This window comes from Jaculus jaculus, chromosome 1, assembly GCF_020740685.1.
Source record: "Jaculus jaculus isolate mJacJac1 chromosome 1, mJacJac1.mat.Y.cur, whole genome shotgun sequence".
Classification (NCBI taxonomy): domain Eukaryota; kingdom Metazoa; phylum Chordata; class Mammalia; order Rodentia; family Dipodidae; genus Jaculus; species Jaculus jaculus.
In genome coordinates this window covers 227307447-227327042 of record NC_059102.1, presented here as the reverse complement: position 1 = coordinate 227327042, position 19596 = coordinate 227307447, and the positions used below count along the sequence as shown (strand labels likewise).

General features: G+C 46.8%; 1 long non-coding RNA gene across 1 annotated transcript; it reads left to right on the top strand.

Moving 5' to 3' along the window:
* The first annotated feature begins 9751 nt into the window (after positions 1–9751).
* On the top strand, positions 9752–11730 carry LOC123460148. Its single transcript, XR_006636807.1, has 3 exons — positions 9752–9940; positions 10713–10828; positions 11677–11730. It is a non-coding gene; the product is annotated as an uncharacterized LOC123460148 (long non-coding RNA).
* Positions 11731–19596: the final 7866 nt, after the last annotated feature.

Here is a 19596-nt window from a genome sequence, read left to right as displayed (position 1 = left end):
TGGGAGCAAGGCCAGCCAGGCTAAAGACCCTGTGCCCTCTTGAAGCTCCTACATATACTTAATGGTCCACCACTGGAAAGGGGACCCACTCTGGAGGAAGGACTTCCTCCTTCAGTAAGTCCCTCCTGGAAACACACACACACACAGTCCTCCCCTGCAAGAGGCATGGCTCTTACTTGATTGCTAATCTGGTCAAGTTGGCACCAGAACTTAACCAGCACACACAGCCAGAGGTATGTTTTACTGACCTCAGTCCTTCTCAACCCAATCAAGCAGATAGTCAAGACTAACCATCACAGACCCCCCCCTTTTTTTAATTTTTTTTAAAATTTTTAAATTTTATTTTATTTTTTTAATTTTTATTAACATTTTCCATGATTATAAAATATATCCCATGGTAATTCTCTCCCTCCCCACCCCCACACTTTCCCATTTGAAATTCCATTCTCCATCATATTACCTCCCCATTACAATCATTGTACTTACATATATACAATATCAACCTATTAAGTATCCTCCTCCCTTCCTTTCTCTACCCTTTATGTCTCCTTTTTAACTTACTGGCCTCTGCTACTAAGTATTTTCATTCTCACGCAGAAGCCCAGTCATCTGTAGCTAGGATCCACATATGAGAGAGAACATATGGCGCTTGGCTTTCTGGGCCTGGGTTACCTCACTCACTATAATCCTTTCCAGGTCCATCCATTTTTCTGCAAATTTCATAACTTCATTTTTCTTTACTGCTGAGTAGAACTCCATTGTATAAATGTACCACATCTTCATTATCCACTCATCTGTTGAGGGACATCTAGGCTGGTTCCATTTCCCAGCTATTATAAATTGAGCAGCAATAAACATGGTTGAGCACGTACTTCTAAGGAAATGAGATGAGTCCTTTGCATATATGCCTAGGAGTGCTATAGCTGGGTCATATGGTAGATCAATCTCTAGCTGTTTTAGGAACCTCCACACTGTTTTCCACAATGGCTGGACCAGATTGCATTCCCACCAGCAGTGCAGAAGGGTTCCTTTTTTTCCACATCCCCGCCAACATTTATGATCATTTGTTTTCATGATGGTGGCCAATCTGACAGGAGTGAGATGGAATCTCAATGTAGTTTTAATCTGCATTTCCCTGATGACTAGTGACGTAGAACATTTTTTTAGATGCTTATATGCCATTCGTATTTCTTCCTTTGAGAACTCTCTATTTAGCTCCATAGCCCATTTTTTTTTAAATTATTATTTTATTTATTTATTTGAGAGCGACAGACACAGAGAAAGAGACAGATAGAGGGAGAGAGAGAGAATGGGCGCGCCAGGGCTTCCAGCCTCTGCAAACGAACTCCAGACGCGTGCGCCCCCTTGTGCATCTGGCTAACGTGGGACCTGGGGAACCGAGCCTCGAACCGGGGCCCTTAGGCTTCACAGGCAAGCGCTTAACCGCTAAGCCATCTCTCCAGCCCCCATAGCCCATTTTTTGATTGGCTTGTTTGATTCCTTAGTATTTAACTTTTTGAGTTCTTTGAATATCCTAGATATTAATCCTCTATCAGATATATAGCTGGCGAAGATTTTTTCCCATTCTGTAGGTTGCCTCTTTGCTTTTTTCACAGTGTCCTTTGCGGTGCAAAATCTTTGTAATTTCATTAGGTCTCAGTGGTTAATCTGTGGTTTTATTGCCTGAGCAATTGGGGTTGTATTCAGAAAGTCTTTGCCAAGACCAATATGTTGAAGGGTTTCCCCTACTTTTTCCTCTAGCAGTTTCAGACTTTCAGGTCTGATGTTAAGGTTTAATCCATTTGGACTTAATTCTTGTGCATGGTGAGAGAGAAGAATCTATTTTCATCCTTCTGCAGATATATATCCAGTTTTCAAAACACTATTTGCTGAAGAGGCTGTCTCTTCTCCAATGAGTATTTTTGGCATTTTTATCGAATATCACTTGGCTATAGCTACTTGGGCTTACATCTGGGTCCTCTATTCTGTTCCACTGATCTACATGTCTGTTTTTGTGCCAGTACCATGCTGTTTTTGTTACTATGGCTCTGTAGTATAGGTTAAAATCAGGTGTGGTGATACCACCAGCCTCTTTTTTGTTGCTCAGTATTATTTTAGATATTCGAGGTTTTTTGTGATTCCAAATGAATTTTTGGATTGTTTTTTCTATTTCCATGACCCCCCCCCTTTTTTTTTCTTCTCGGTTTTTCAAGGTAGGGTTTCACTCTAGCTCAGGCTGACCTGGAATTCACTATGCAGTCTCAGAGTGGCCTTGAACTCCCGGCAATCCTCCTACCTCTGCCTCCTGAGTGCTGGGATTAAAGGTGTGTGCCACCACGCCTGGCTACAAAGCCTTTTTAAGATGGATGGAAATATTACTAAGAACTGATGTGTAGCTATGGGGAGAGTGAATATCTGCTTCAGCTATGATTTTAAAATATTTTTATTCATTTATTTGCAAGCAGAGAGAGATAGAGAGAAGAGAAAACAGGCAGAGGGAATGGGCAGGCCAGGGCCCCCAGTGGCAGCAAACAAACTCCAGGCACATTTGTGCATCTGGTTGTATGTGGGTAGTGGGGAATTGAACTTGGGTCGTTAGGCTTTGCAGGCAAGCACCTTAGCCGCTGAGCCACTCTCTCCCCCTCCCCCAGCTCTAAGCTATGATTCTGAACTGCAGGGACCATGAAAGCCATCAAAGTTGCTAGAACATAACATTACCCTAAAGCTCGGTGACACAGGTCACACCCTGGCCTCACCCAGTATGAAGTATGGCATGGTGACCCTTTTGCACTGCATTGTTGGGTGGCAATTGGAAGACACAGTTCTGGAGGCTGGGGCTTGATTGAAGGCTGGGCCCACATTATTTCGAATGCCATGGTTGGGTCACAGCACCCAACCCATGTGCATCTCCTGTCGTCTCTCAGCTGGTAGATAGCGTGGGTAACATGGGCTTCCCTTGGGCATGACTGCTGGTTCTGAGGGCATCATGTCCCCCGAGAATGGGAACCAGAGAGAAGCTATTCTGTTGTTTAAGACTGAGCCTTGGAAGTCTCATGTCACTTCTATCTTTTCTGTCAGTTGAGGTGGTTACAAAGGATAGCCAAGGTCAAGAGGAAAGGCCACAAACTACCTCCTGAAGGAAATTTGTTCATATTGTACTTTATTTTTATTTTTTTTAATATTATTTATTTATTTATTTGACAGAGAGAATGGAGCGGGGAAAGAAATAGAGAGGGAGAATGGGCATGCCAGGGCCTCCAGCCACTGCAAACGAACTACAGACGTATGCACCCCCTTGCGCATCTGGCTGACGTGGGTCCTGGAGAATCGAAACTGGGTCCTTTGGCTTTGCAGGTAAATGCCTTAACCACTAAGCCATCTTTCCAGCCCCATATTGCACTTTAGAAGGGCACACAGTTAGACATACCAGTGTGGCCAAATCTGGAACCTATGACTTGCTATGGAAGCCTAGGGCCACCACCTTGCCTCCTCAATGAAATGACTCCAACATACAGGAAACAGCCGATCTGAAGTCACTCACCTGTAGATTGCTTTTCCATTTAATGTGCCAGAAACATGGGATCAGGGAAATAGCTCAATGGTAGAGTTTGTTCTTAACGTGGATGAGGTGAGTCCATGAGTTTGATCCCTGGCACCACAGATATATATATGCTTTGTAGTTCTGCTTGAATTTCTGCCTTTGGCAGCCAAGACAGTCCCTGGCAACAGACATACCCTGAGCTCTCCAAGGTGCTCAGCTGAACCAGAGAGGGGTGCTCTGACTCCAGCTGCTAGCACTGGTTGGTGCTGGGAAGTCTGTTGGTTTGGGTTGGGTTTTTGAGGGTCTTGCTATGTAGCCCAGGCAGGTCCCAAACTTGTCTTACCTGCCCCAGCTTCCTGATTCTAGGGGGGTGCCACCCTGCCCGATCTAGCTGGTGCTTTGTAAAGGGCAGTGTCCTCTGCCCTTGGCTGGCAAACACCTGGACTGGCATCTCGGTTGCCTCCTGTGGAAGCCAAGCTTGTGGACAGTCAAGTTTTAAGTGACCAGCATGTTCTCACCCTGCCACGAGGGCAGCACATCATCTATTCCACAGCCTCCAGGCGGCACTGCGAGCTGGCCTGGTCCAGGCGTGGGCAGCACTGGACTGGAACATTCCTCCAGCCTGCAATCCTTGGATGAGCAGAAGAGCCTCGTGGCTGTGCTTGACCACAGCCCCATGAAGGGGGCCTCATCTTTGTGTTACAAGGAGGAAACTGAGAGGGACAGAGGTGCCATAGCTTGCCCCAAATCCCCAGCCAGGAAGCTGTGAAGCAGATGTGAGGGCCTCTGACAGGTAAATCCTGGCTTCCTTCAGGCCAAGCCCAAGAGCCTGGAGGAGAGATGGCGAGAGGAGACAATGTGTGATGGTAAGGAAGGGGGGTGGGCCACTGAGTGCGGGGTAGCCAGAGAAAGAAAGGGAAGGACTTGACATCTGCTAAGGCCAGCCCCACCAGCTGAGCTGGGCTTTGCTTCTGGTGAATGGCTGCAGACCATTTCCTCTGCCAGCCTCTTGGCTGTATAGGCACAAATGAGTCATACTTCCCACTCCTGCCTGACCCCCCTCCCTCTGCCTGGCCCTTAGTCCTGTGATCCAAAGAAACAATGTGTGGCTGAGGGATCAGGTTTGGAGGGAGGAAGGGAGGAAGGAAGCTCTATTAGGGTGCTCTAGGGAACCTGGTCCGTTTGAAGAAAGGACCCTGGTGGCCTTGGCCTTGGCAGAGTCCCGCAGCCCCAGAAGTCTGAGTTCTTTGCCAAATGGAACAAGTTGGTCCCAGTAGAATTCACCTCCAATCAGAGGCTGCCTTTGGTCTCCATCCCACCCCCGAACTTCCCAGAGCTGCCCCTGCAACCTTTCTTGTGACCTGTGACCTTTCCGTTGTATGCACACACCATCCCAGCCCCCATGTGTTTATTCTGTTTGTGTTGCTTGTAGCCCCAAAGTTCTAGCTAGACGATGGATAAAGCCCTGTTCCTCACAGGCCCACGTCACTGCAGAGGTTCCAAAGGGCCTGCGTGGAATGTGCTCCGCCTCCTGTCCTAGTGGCCTGGTGGGGAACCTCTCCACCCCAGAGCAGGCAGGAGGAAAAGGAAGACCCAGCCTGCGAGGGTAGCACCCCACACAGTCTGCAGGAGGGTGTTCCATAGTGAGGGGGGCCATCTGTGACAAAGCTGCTGGGACGCTAGGCAGGATGTGATTAATGCCACAGTGGGTGTGACAGCCAGCCCGCCTGCCAGCCCACAGCCCCATTGTTCCAGAAACACAGCAGCCCCTCTTCCTTGCCCCCGCCCTGCTGCAGCCAGCCCATCCCCCGCATGTTGGATCCCCTCCACTGCCTTCCTAAGTGCTGATGCCAGCCCCCTAAAAATAGCACCCTGCCCAAAATGTAGGCCTGTAGCAGAACTCCAGGAAAGATGGCAGCCTCCCCTTATGCCTCCATGAGCTGTTTGTCCTGCCACTGAGCAGAGGGTTCACTGAGCAGGGCTGGGCACTGACTGCTGCTTTTGCCCATCCAGGGGCACCTGCTTCCTTCCTAACCACCTTTCATGGTCCTTTGGGTTCAGCTTCCAAGGAGGTGTGAGATGGGAAGGGAGGCTGGTTGGGACCTTAACTGAAAGCCTGATGCCCACACCTCTCTACCAAGCTGTGTCCCACTGGGTCTGGTAACTCTCTGGTCACTTCGCTTGACATATACTTTCTTTCTTTTTTTCTTTCTTTTTGTTTTTGTTTTTGTTTTTCGAGGTAGGGTCTCACTCTAGCCCAGGCTGACCTGGAATTCACTATGAAGTCTCAGGGTGGCCTCAAACTCATGGCAATCCTCCTACCTCTGCCTCCCAAGTGCTGGGATTAAAGGTGTGTGCCACCACACCCAGCAACATATATTTTCTTGTGTGGCATGGGAGAGTGCCCAAAACTAGAGGTGGGTTGAGGTGAGTGTGGCAAAGCAATGAGGAATCCTGTGTGGCATTTGGGACCATCTTCTAGGATGTCGTGTCCTTGTGTCTCAGATGTTATCACAGATTACTTATATCACTGAGTCCCCCACCCATCACCACCAAAGCAGAGACAATTAGCTGGTACATCTCTTCTGATATTAATTCTAAAACATACCCGGGAGCTAAGTGTGGCAGAAGGATCATGAGTTTGAGGTTAGTTTGGGCTACAGTGTAAGACCCTCTCTCAAAACAATCCAAAGAAGCTGTGCTGTAGGGAGGCATGGTAGCACCATTAGGCAAGAGGGTCAGGAGTTCAATGCCAGCCTATCACAGTACGTAGTACCACCCTATCCTGAAACAAAACAAACACCTACACATATCCTTGTTTCAGAAATGTCCTATACTACATCTACTATAGTACTAAGATGAGTTGGAAAAATGTTCTAGATACATTTTGAAGTTTTCTAAAATTGTGGGCTAAGGGGTAGAGAGATAGAGACAGGTTCAAGTCCCAAGAATCCACGTAAGCCAGGTGCACATGGTGACACATGTATCTAGAGTTCATCTGGAGTGGCTGGAGGCCCTAGCATCTCTCTATCTCTCTCTCTTTCTTTCTCTCTCTCTGTCTCTAATAAATAAGTTAAAAATAAAGCCAGGTGTGGAGGCATACACCTTTAATCCCAGCACTCGGGAGGCAGAGGTAGGAGGATCACCATGAGTTCAAGGCTACCCTGAGGCTACCGAGTGAATTCCAGGTCAACCAAAGCTAGAGTGAGGCCCTACCTCAAAAAACAACAAAACAAAAACAAAAAAATTAAAATAAGAACAATTTTTTAAAGTGGGCTAAGAAACATGAAGCCAGAGCTGGAGAGATGACTCAGTGGATACAGCATTTCTTACATGAGCAAGCTTGAGTAGCTGAGTTTTGATCCCCAGACCCTCCCTATAAAAGCCAGAAAGAGAGAACGGGTGCACCAAGGCTTTTAGCCACTGCAAACCAACTCCAGGTGCATGCACCACCTTGTGCATCTGCTTATGTGGGTACAGGGGATTTGAACCCGGGTCCTTTGGCTTCACAGGCAAGCACCTTAACCACTAAGCAATCTGTCCAACCCTGTTTAACTGTTTGATTAAGACAGGGTTTTGCACGTCACTGGGTATGTGGGGATGGGGACTAACTGCTCTCTGATAGGACTTGAGGCGCACTCCACAGGAGGGAATCCTTGTTTGATACTGAAAACCTGTGACCTGGGGAGGTTAAATGCTCTGAGGGAGAAGAGGGGCTACTACTCTTGTCTGGATATATTACCCTCACCAAATTGCCCTCTAAATACTTATGTTTATGTCTAGATATCAATGCTACTCTCACTTTTGTTTAGAAAATCTTCTTGTTTCAAATGGTGGTGACCACTGGAGAGATTCAAAAGTCACCATAGTGCTGAGAAGAAGTGACACAGGAGTGTTTAGCACTAAGTAAGACATCTCTATCAGGGGTCAGGGAGCATTGTAGACAAGGTGGCAAAAAGAATGTACCTACACAAGACCTGCATAATAGGAGGGGAAGATGATGACATTAAATTGGAAGAGAGACTAGTTGGAAACAAAGGATTCACTGTAGGGGGACTGAGGAAGGGGAAATGGAAGGATGGTGGGAAAGGAGACTAATGATCATGGTATATTATCTATATGTATAGAAGTTGTCAATAAAAAGTAAAAGGAGAGAGACAGTGGCTGGCCAGGAACTCTCAATCCTCCCGCCTTCAGAGTCCTGGATGACAGATATGACCACTGTGCCTAGTTTTCTCCAGGTCCTGTGAGTGCTTTTGGTTCTCTGCATTTGCCTGTTACCAAGTTTATGAGCCAGTAAAATAACCACAGCTGCCACGTGCCGTCTTTCCACACACCAGCCTTTCTGGCTATGTACGGGTTATCCCACGTGAGCCTCCTAACAGCCCATCAGTGTTGGAGTGCTGGTCACTGCTTCGTCACAGGTTAGAACCAAGGTGAGGCAAGATGGAGCCATTTCATCCCAGCCATCAGTGATGGAGCTAGATTCAAACCCCAGGCATTCTGACTGTAGAATAGAGGGTATAATGATTTCATAATTGGCACACACCCAAGAGGCTATTTCTTTAAGAATATAGAAGTTAACTCAGAGTGCAACAGGACATATAAGGGCTGAGGAAACCGCTCAGTTGGTAAAATGCTTGCCTTGCAAGCACCAGGACCTGAATTCAATGCCCAGATGTTATATAAAATTTCGAGCATGGTGCCATGTGCCTCTAATCTCAGTCCTGGAGAAGTGGAGACAGGCAAATCAATGACGCTCACTGCCCCACCAGTCTAACCTATTTGGTGAGCTCCAGACCACATGAGAGAAACTTGTTTCCAAAAGGGGAGTACTAGAGAGATTGCTTAGTGGTTAAGGCACTTGTCTGTGAAGTCAAAGGACCCAGGTTCGATTCCCCAGTACTCATGTAAGCCAGATGCACAAGGAGGCACCTGCATCTGGAATTTGTTTGTAGTAGCTGAAGGCCATGGCATGCCCATTCTCTGTCTCTCTCTCATAAATGAATAAGTATAAGATATTTTTTTCTTTTAATTTTTAAATTTTTATTAACATTTTCCATGATTATAAAAAAAAAATCCCATGGTAATTCCCTCCCCCCCCCCACTTTCCCCTTTGAAATTCCATTCTCCATCATATTACCTCCCCATCTCAATCATTCTACTTACATATATACAATATCAACCTATTAAGTACCCTCCTCCCTTCCTTTCTCTTCCCTTTATGTCTCCTTTTTAACTTACTGGCCTCTGCTACTGAGTATTTTCATTCTCACACAGAAGCCCAATCATCTGTAGCTAGGATCCACATATGAGAGAGAACATGTGGCACTTGGCTTTCTGGGCCTGGGTTACCTCACTTAGTATAATCCTTTCCAGGTCCATCCATTTTTCTGCAAATTTCATAACTTCATTTTTCTTTACTGCTGAGTAGAACTCCACTGTATAAATGTGCCACATCTTCATTATCCACTCATCAGTTGAGGGACATCTAGGCAAGATATTGTTTTAACTAGGATAGAGGGCTGGAGAGATAGCTTAGCAGTTAAGGCATTTGCCTGCGAAGCCTAAGGACCCAGGTTCGATTCTCCAGATCCCATGTAAGGCAGATGCACGTGGTGGCGCATGTGTCTGGAATTCATTTGCAGTGGCTGGAGGCCCTGGCGCACCTATTCTCACTCACTATCTCTCTCTCTCCCTCTCTCTGTCTCTAATAAATAAATAAATAAAAATTAAAATGTCGTTTAAAAAAAAGTAAGACAGAACCTAAGTGGAGGATCTCCCCATGCAAACACACATGTGCATGCATGAACACACACAAAGAAAAGGGAAAGCAAAAGAAGAGAGCATTTAGGAAAAACCCTCTTTACCAGGAGGGATGTGCTGTGATACAGAAACTGCTAAGTGGTCCCAAAGAGCCAATATGCTCTGTGACATAAAACAGTCTCTGGCCTATGAGGACCAGGGTCGGCACCATCCCCAACATCCGGTGCCCGCAGCACACCCGAGGGCAGAGGCAAGGCGGGAGCTGTTTTTGCTGAAAGGAGGCATCAGAGCCGCGGGAACAGCTGGGAACCCTCCAAGTGCAGGCAGCGTGCGCGCACTTCCTGGAGCTCGGCCGGGCTGCTTTCTCTAGGGCACCCCAGACACAGTCCAAATAAACAGAGGCTGCTGGGAAACCGTAGCTAGGAGGTGGGGGAGGCTGGCCCAGCCCTCGGGAGGAGGAAGTCATGGTGCCTGGGACCCTGTCTCTGAGCATCCGCACAGTTTGTGTGGTGGCAGGCCTGTCCCCTTCACACAGACCAGGCTTAGGGAGGGCAGGCACTGGGGTCCTCGCTCAAACCCAGCCCGAACTCCGAAGCTCATTTCTGCTCTTCCAACCCTCCTTTGGCATCTCTGGTAAGTTACAGAGGCTTGACCTTGAAACAAAACTTGTGGCTGGAGAGATGGCTTAGTGGCTAAGGCACTTGCGTGTGAAGCATAAAGACCCAGGTTCAATTCCTCAGGTACCCACGCAAGCCAGATTCACAAGGTGGCACATGAGTCTGGAGTTTGTTTGCAGCGACTAAAGGCCCTAGTGTGCTCTCCCCCCCCCCTTCCTCTCTCTCTCCTCCCTCTCTCTCTCTCTTTCTCTTGCTCATTCTCAAATAAATAAACAAAAGATTTTTTTAAAAAACTTATTCAAAACCTTATGTGGTGCCAATGGGTATAAATTCACAAGGACCCTCCTCCAGAAATCCCCATTAGCCCCTCACACAAGTGCTCCTCCTTCCCCAAATCTGCAGTTAGCCACAGTTTGAAGGCAGAGGCCAGGGGGGACCTTCCTCAACACCTCCAAATCCCACCTCAAATGGGAGAATGGCTCAGACCTATACTGAAGGAGGGGCAAGGATTGCCTACTTGAAGCTCAAGGGAAGGAGGGGAGTCATCTCTACACTCTAACCCATCTGTAAAACATGAAACCAACACTTTCGCCACACACCAGACTCTTCCTACTCACAGGGACCTTCCAAAGCCTCCTGATCCCAGCCAGCCTCTGTTCTACTCCAGCACATAAGACCTACCCCGTGTACAGATGGTCCTTGCACGTGTTTTTGCTTTGTGGTGGCACTCAAAAGTAACATCCAGTCTATGGAAACTACTTGAAATTTTAAATTTGATCTTTTCCCAGGATAGGACTAGGCCACAGAATTCTCTCTGGGGATGCTGAGCTGGGATGTCGGCCCCACCAGCAAGAGTGGGAAACACCAACACTCCCAGTGGGCTATGCTGCTCGACTATTAGTGGGTAAGGAGGACTGGGGACACTAACTTAGGACATTTCCAACTTAAAGTGGGTTTGTCAGGACTTGACATTTGTTTATCTAGAAGTGCCTGTTATCACTGTTGAATTTAGACTTTTAAAAAAAATGCATTTTATTTTTATTTATTTATGAGAGAGAGAAGACAGAATGGGCATGCCAGGGTCTCCAGCCACTGCAAACAAACTCCAGATGCATGCACCACCTTGTGCATCAGGCTTACATGGGTTCTGAGGAGTCAAACCTGGGTCCTTAGGCTTCAAAGGCAATGTTTTAGCCACTAAGCCATCTCTCCAGGCCCAAACTCAGACTTTTGTAACAACTACTAGACATGAATTCTTTCTTGCTTTTTGCTTTTTAATTTTGTTTTTGAGTCATGGTCTCACTATGTTTCCCAAGCTCTCATTGAACTTGTGATCCACCTGCCTCTGCCTGTCTCATACTAGGATGTCAGGTATACCCTACCACATCCGGCTTAGATACAAACATTTTTGCACATCTGTCTTCAGTGATTAAATTTTTTTTTTCTTAGATGCTGGGGATTAAACTTGGAGCTGTGTATATGCTAGGCAATTGCTCTCTTACCGAGACTATAGTCCCAGATTTTGGGGGTGGGGGAAGGGAGAAGGGGTTGAGACAGGGTCTCATAGAGCCCAGGCTAGTATGAACTGACTACTGGAATTACAGAATTACGGGCGCACACCATGGTACAGCACCTGGCTCTCCTGAGTTTTTGTTGTTTTGTTCTTATTGTGTTTTATTTTGGGATTTTTTATTTGGTTTTTCAAGATAGGGTCTCCCTCTAGCCCAGGCTAACCTGGAATTTACTATGTAGTCTCAGGGTGAACTCAAACTCAAGGTGATCCTCCTACCTCTGCCTCCTAAGTGCTGGGATTAAAGACATGTACCACCACGTCCTGCTTTCTCCTGAGATTTTCCATCATGGATCCTGTCACACACAAGTTTCCAGCATCTGCTCACAGTGTACATGTATTCTGAAACTTAAGGAACACGCACGTGCCTGGCTGTCCTTGTGTTTTATGCACCATCATTAAGCGCCTATCAAAATGGAAGATTTTCAATGCTGAGTAAAAGATTAAACAAACAACATTCTTTTCAGTGTTTGGCTGGTTTACTGGTCTCTGTCACTGCTGATTGATATCTTCAGGCAGAACAAGCTCTGGAGGGTAAGGAACATGGAACAACACTAAACTTTCAAATCTGCATCCAAATAGAGTCACTGATCACTGAGCCGTAGAGAAAGCTTGGCCCACTTTGTTAGGCTGTGTAGGGGAGCAACTCTATTCTCATCTTGGGGAGTGTTTGATAGAGAATTTCGGGGAAAGATTATTTCTTAAAGGGGAGGTTGGAAAGATGGCTTAGCAGTTAAGGTGCTTGCCTTTGAAACCTAAGGACCCAGGTTCGATTCCCAAGAATCCACGTAACCCAGATGCACATGGTGATGCATGCATCTGGAGTTCGTTTGCAGTGGCCAGAGGCCCTGGTGTGCCCATTCTCTCTCTCTCATAAATAAATAAAATATTTTCAAAAGGGGATACTGTAACAGCCCATATTCAATTCCCCAGTACCCAAATAAAGTCCGATGTACAAAAAAAAAGAATGAGAGGGAAAATATCAAAGCAGATACCAAGAAATTCTGAGGAGAAATGAGTAATGAAGAAAGTTATGGGCTGGAAAGACGGCTTAGTGGTTAAGGCATTTGCCTGAGAAGCCTAAGGACCCAGGTTCGGTTCCCCAGGGCCCATATGAGCCAGACGCACAAGGTGGTGCGTGTGTCTGTAGTTCATTTTCAGTGGCTGAATGCCCTGGCATGCCCATTCTCTCTCTCTCTCTCTCTCCCTCTGCTTCTTTCTCTCTCAAATAAATAAAATAAAATAAAATGAATAAAATATGAAAGTTTAAAAAAAGGGGAGGTTGGAGAGATGGCTCAGCGGTTAAGACACTTGCTGCCAAGCCTAAGGACCAACATTCAATTCCCCAGTACCCACATAAAGCCAGATGCACAAGGTGGCATGTGCATCTGGAGTTTGTTTGCAATGGCTAGAGGGTCTGGCGTGCCCATTCTCTCTATATATGTCTCTTCCCCACTCAAAAAAAAAAATAATATTTTTTAAAAAAGGGACAGAGAGATGGCTCAGCAGTTAAAGTGCTTGCCTACAAAGCCTAAGAACCTGGGCTTGATTCCATAGCACCTACTTAAAACCAGATGCAAAAGGTGACACATGCATCTGGAGTTCATTTACAGTGGCAGGAGGCCCTGGCGCATCTATTCCGTCTCTCTCTCTATCTTCCCCTTTTCTGTCTCACTCTCTCAAATAAATAGAATATTTTTTAAAAGATGACTGCTTTGCTGTCTTTTTTTTTCTGCCACCTTTTGTTCTTTGTTGTGCTTGTTTTATCTGGCTTTTCTCCACCCCACTCTTCATTCCTTTTCATTTATTTGAAAAAAAATGCATATGTAAGTGGTGTGCAAGTAAATATACATATGTTCGTATGTGTGCGGAGGCCAGAGTTCATTGTTGGGCATCTTTCTCAGTCTTCTTTCACCTTATTGTTTTGAACTACTTATTGACAACTTCCATAAATATAGATAACATACCATGATCATAATCCCCTCTCACCACCTCTTTTCTTCCTCCCAACCTGTCCTCCACAGAATACCTTCTTCTTTCCAACTGGTCTCTCTTCTACTTTGATGCCATCACGTTTAGCTATTTATTTGCAAGTAGAGAGGGGAACAGAGACACAGAGAGAGAATGGGTGTGCCAGGGCTTCTAGCCACTGTAAATGAGCTCTAGATGCATGCACCACTTTGTGCATCTAAATCTGCGCAGATACTGGGGAATTGAACCTGAGTTATTAGATTTTGCAGGCAAGCACCTTAACTGTTAAGTCATCTATCCAGCCCGCCATCATTATTTTCCTCCTATTATGTAGGTCTTGTGTAGTTTCAGCCACTGTGAGGTCATGAATATCAAGGTTACTTTGTGCCTGGACAACAGCATTGTAAGCCATCCTCCCTTTCCTTTGGCTCTTACATTCTTTCCACCACCTCTTCCACAATGGACTCTGAGCCTGAAGGGTGTGATGGAGATATCTCCCATAGTGCTGAACACGCCACTGTCACTTCTTCTTAGCACTATGCTGATGTTTGAGTCACCCCAGTGGTCACCATCATCTGAAAAGAGAAGCTTTCCTATCCAAAAATGAGAATAGCCAGGCGTGGGAGTGCACACTTTTAATCCCAGCACATGGGAGGCAGAAATAAAGAGAATCCTTGTGAGTTCAAGGCCAGCCTGGGACTAGGGTCAGTTCTAGGTCAGCCCGGTCTAGAGTGACACCCTACCTTGAAAATAAACAAACAAAAAAGAGTGAGGGTATCAAAAATAGATTGGCACAATCATAAGTGCTCAGGGGGCAGTTTGGTGGACAATATATGTGTTTACAGACAACAGTAGTCATTATTCCCCTAGGGCTTATCACCTCCCCAGTGATAGGCTTTCAGTACCATAGACTAGGGTGTCAGTACCAGGCATGCTGTTTCCTCCTGTGGAGCTAGCCTCCAGTTCAATCAGAGAGCAGTTGGTTTCCTTCTTAGCAGACATGCCATCATTGGCCTAGCTGGCCAGCCACAAGGCTACCGTGTAACACCATTGATAATTTTTCTCTCCCAACAGGATGCATAGCTCTTTCCAACATTCTAATAGCTGGTCAATGGGGAGGAGGCTTCCAGCTCAGCTCCAGCTTGTTTGATCAGTGACCCGCAGCCCAAGCATGTGGCATCTCAGCAATAGGGTCTTACCATCTAGTTCTGACGGGCAGCCAAGAGCTTTGGTAGCGGCCTGTAATATTTTGGGGGTAGCAGGGAACTCCCTGGCCGACAAATCACTGGAAGATATCTCACCCTAGGTGCTGAACTTTTTCTAATAACAGTCTATACCTAGACTAGTTAGCCAGCAAGTCTAGGGATCCTCCTGTCTCAGCCAGACAAGTACTACCATGCCCGTCTTTTTCAAAGGTGCTGGGGATCTGAACTCGGGTCCTCATGCTTGCATGACAAGCACTTTACCTGCTGAGAACCTCTTCAGCCCTCTTTTCTTTTTTCTTAAATTCTTTTTTTTTTTTTTTTTTTTTTTTTTTGAGGTATGGTCTTGCTCTAGCCCAGACTGGCCTGGAATTCACTATGTAGTCCAAGAGTGGCCTTGAACTCACAGCAATTCTCCTACGTCTGGCTCCTGAGTGCTGGGATTAAAAGCATGTGCCAGCACACCCGGCTGTCTGTTCTTTTTTTTGCTGTAGCCCAGACTGAGTTGGAACATAGTGTATCCCAGGCTGGCCTTGAAAAGGCCACATGATCCTCTGGCCTCAGCCTTATGAATGCTTCAGGAATCTTTCTTTGTTTTGTTTTCTTTCTTTCAAGGTAGTGTCTTATTCTAGCCCAGCCTGACCTGGATCTCACTCTGTAGTCTCTGGCTGGTCCTGAACTCACAGCGATCATCCTACCTCTGCCTCCTGAGTATCTGGATTAAAGACGTGCACCACTACACCCGGTATAAGGCCAGAGTCTAACTTATTGAGGGCCAGATGAGGTAGATTCTCTGACGCACAAACCCACCTTCCCAGGCTAACAATGAACAACTCTATGTAGCCACATTCCAAGAGCTAACAAATCTGGCTGAGTTGTGATCGCTGGTCCTTCTGGGAAGGCCTGAGGGCAGTAGTTCCCTTGTGTCACCTAGGGCTCCTTCTGCCTCCCCAGCCAGCCCCAGGTTCTGCTCATCCAAGGCCCTACATTAAACCTTCTCTGTGGCAGGAGTAGTGTTGATTCTGTTTCACTGACTCGACACAGAGCTGGGATCAACCCAGAGCCAACATCTCCAAAGGAGTGACACAGACCTGTGATCCCAGCACTCAGGAGGCTGAGGCAAGAGGATTGAGTTTAAGGCCTGCCTGGGCTATAGACAAGAAACTCTGGAAGTCTCTGTCAGTGAAGGAGGAGGAAAAGAAGGGTGAGCGAGAACAGAGAGAGAAGGGAGGAGGAAAGAAAGAGAGGGAGAGAGGAAGAAAAGGCAAAGGAAAAAGAAGGAGCCAAAACAACAGAGGCAGAGGCCCACATGATAACAAAGATGAGAGACAGAGTGAGGCCAGAAGCCAGGAAAGACAAGGAAAAGGTTGGGGACCTGCCTTCTGGGAGCCATCAGGGGCCCACCCTACCCACACCTTGGCCTCCAGCCCTCAGACCTCTCTCTGCCCTGTGAGTAAACAGTGAAAGTTACACCCACACTGGGTTAGACCACCAAGGTGCTCCTCTGTCCCTGCACCTGTAAGCAATGCATGCCCAGCCTGGAGGAAATGTCAACCTGACTTAGTACTATCACTTCCAGAGTAGGACCAGCACAGAACTGGTTCTGCAGTTGTTTTGACTTGACAGCTCAGGAAGGCGCCTTGCCGCTGTCCCAGGGTTACTGCTGGAGTCCAGGGGCAATGACACTTCCATCCACCAGCCAAAAGTGCATCAGACACCCAGTCACGGTCCCCAAGCCACATAGCAACACTGTGGCACCCCAATCCATATACAAGAAAAGAGCAGGGAAATAGATGCCAGTTTTCCTTTCTTTTCTTTACTTTTTCTTGTTTTGCTTTGTTTTTTGAGGCAGGGTCTCACTCTAGCCCAGGCTGTCCTGGAACTCACTCTGTAGTCTCAGGCTAGCCTCGAACTCACTGTGGTTTTCCTACTTCAGCCTTCTGAGTGCTGGGACTAAAGACACGTGCCACCTTGCTGGCCCTTCTTTCTTTGTTGGGCTTGTGTGTGCACAAGTGTAGGTGCATGCTCATGTATGCAGGTGCCTGTGAAAGCAAGAGGATAACCTCAGGTGTTACTTTCAGTTACATCATCACCATTTATTTACTTATGAGAGAGAAAGAGACAGACAGAGAGAGAGAGAATGGGCATGTCAGGGCCTCCAGCCATAGCAAACAGCAAACGAACTCCAGACGCACGTACCACCTTGTGCATCTGGCTTATGTGGGTACTTGGGAATCAAATCTGGGTCCTTTGACCTTGCAGGCAAGCACCTTAATTGCTAAGCAATCTTTCCAGCCCTATCACCTTATTTTTTTTTTTTTTTGAGACAGGGTCTCTCATTGGCCAGGAGCTTATCAACTAGGCTAGACTAGCTAGCCAGTCAGTGAGCCCCAAGGGTTCTTCTATCTCTGCCTCCTCAGTGCTGGGATTACAGGCATCTCCCACCATCCACCATGCCTGATGTTTTACGTGGGGTTTTGGGGACCAAATTTAGATTCTCATGCTTACACAACAAGTATCTTATTGAGCGCTGGGTGTGGTGGCACACGCCTTTAATCCCAGCACTCGGGAGGCAGAGGTAGGAGGATCGCCAAGAGTTCGAGACTACTCTGAGATTACAGAGTAAATTCCAGGTCAGCCTGAGCTAGAGTGAGACCCTACCTCAAAAAAAAAAAAAAATAGTATCTTATTGACTTAACCATCTCTCCAGCCCTGGAAGCCATGGTTTTTATTTGTTGTTGTTGTTTTTTATTTTTTCATTTTTTAATTTTTATTAACATTTTCCATGATTATAAAAAAATATCCCATGGTAATTCCCTCCCTCCCCCCCCCCCAGAAGCCATGTTTTCAAAGCCTGGGCTATGGTAGCTCTTGAACTATTTTACTTATTTATTTATTTATTTATTTTGGTTTTTTGAGGTAGCGTCTCACTCTAGCCCAGGCTGACCTGAAATTCACTATGTAGTCTCACGGTGGCCTCGAACTCTCGGTGATCGTCTTATCTCTGCCTCCCAAGTGCTGGAATCAAAGACGTGGGCCACCATTCCCAGCAGCTCTTGAACTTATTCATTAGAGAGAACTGGTAATGAACCAGACAGGATGGAGTGTTGTCCAACAATGTCCTCAAGACCATGCCTTGAAGGAACATGCTGGTAACAAAGACAGTATGAGTGAGGAGGAGGAAGATGATATCCTAACCGCCTGGGACAGTGCCAGGTCAGACAGGAAGTGGCAGGAATTCCTGGACAGACCACTTCCCCAGCGCCCCCAGTCAACTTTCCCTGAGGTGTGAGTGGCTAGTGGAGACCCTGTGACTCCCTTCCCTGGCTTGAAGCCACACTCGGGGCGGCATTTACAGGGAGAAAAACAAAAACAAAAACACGATAGGCTGGGGAACTGTCACCAAAATTCCCGGGATTCACCAAGAATTTGATTCCAAGCAATCAAGCTGGAATGGGCTGGGTGATTTTTTTTGGGTGGGGGGGCTAGGAGCATCGCTACCCATGATAAAGAGGGACTGTGACTCTGTACTGCTGACTACAGTGACTGAAACCATGGAAGGACGACACTGGCCCTGCCACAGTGGAGGACCATCCTAGGCAAAGCAACACAACAGTTGAGGGAATGAGATTTGGGGCCAGACAGATCTGGGTTGGAAAGCTGTCACTTACCATTCATGCCCCTGTGCAAGTTTTACGTCACCTGTCTGGGCCAACGTCCTTGCTCACCGGCTGAATCCTGGCTTTGTCCTGACACCACATCCTAATGGTCAAGCATGCCATGATGGTGCCTGTCTTGTTTGCAGTTATTTTCAACAATAACTAACTATATAGCCAATGAGATATGAGGGAGATGTGAGGGGCCTCAGGGAAGTTTGTCTTGCACTTACCATCAATACACATGGGACTGGCCAGATGGCTCAGAGGTAAAGTGTTTGTCATGCAAGCATAAGGACCTGAGTTCAGATACCCAGAACCCACATAAAATTCTGAGTGTAGGCCTGGAGAGATGGCTTAGCAGTTAAGCGCTTGCCTGTGAAGCCTAAGGACCCCGGTTTGAGGCTCGGTTCCCCAGGACCCACGTTAGCCAGATGCACAAGGGGGCGCATGCGTCTGGAGTTCATTTGCAGTGGCTGGAAGCCCTGGCGTGCCCATTCTCTCTCTCTCCCTCTATCTGTCTTTCTCCCTGTGTCTGTCACTCTCAAATAAATAAATAAAAAATGAACAAAAAAAAATTTAAAAAACTAAAAAAATAAAAAAAGGGCTGGAGAGATGGCTTAGCGGTTAAGCGCTTGCCTGTGAAGCCTAAGGACCCCGGTTCGAGGCTTGGTTCCCCAGGTCCCACGTTAGCCAGATGCACAAGGGGGAGCACGCGTCTGGAGTTCGTTTGCAGAGGCTGGAAGCCCTGGCGCGCCCATTCTCTCTCTCTCCCTCTATCTGTCTTTCTCTCTATGTCTGTTGCTCTCAAATAAATAAATAAATAATGAACAAAAAAAAATTAAAAAAAATTAAAAAAAAATTCTGGGTGTAGCAGTGTGTGGCTGTAATCTCAGAACTGGGGAGGCAGAGACAGGAAGATTCCCTGGGACTCACTGGCAAGTCTATCTAGCCAGTTGCTGAATTCTAGATTCAGCAAGACACCCTATTTCAAAGGATAAGATGGAGAGCAATTAAGGAAGACCCTTGACATTAATGTGTGGCCACAGGCACATGTATGCATGCACACTGCCACACACAAACACATGTGTACACACACCACACAAGTACACATGCAGAAAAGAAATTCAATGAATAAAGACCGTTCTTTTCTTACTGCTTACACACTACTGGGTGTGATGTCTGGAACTGCAGCATCCCCTTGAGAGCATGAGGGGAGCCAGCCTGAGGTCAAGGCTAACACACCGCGGAGGGTAGAATGTATACACTGTAA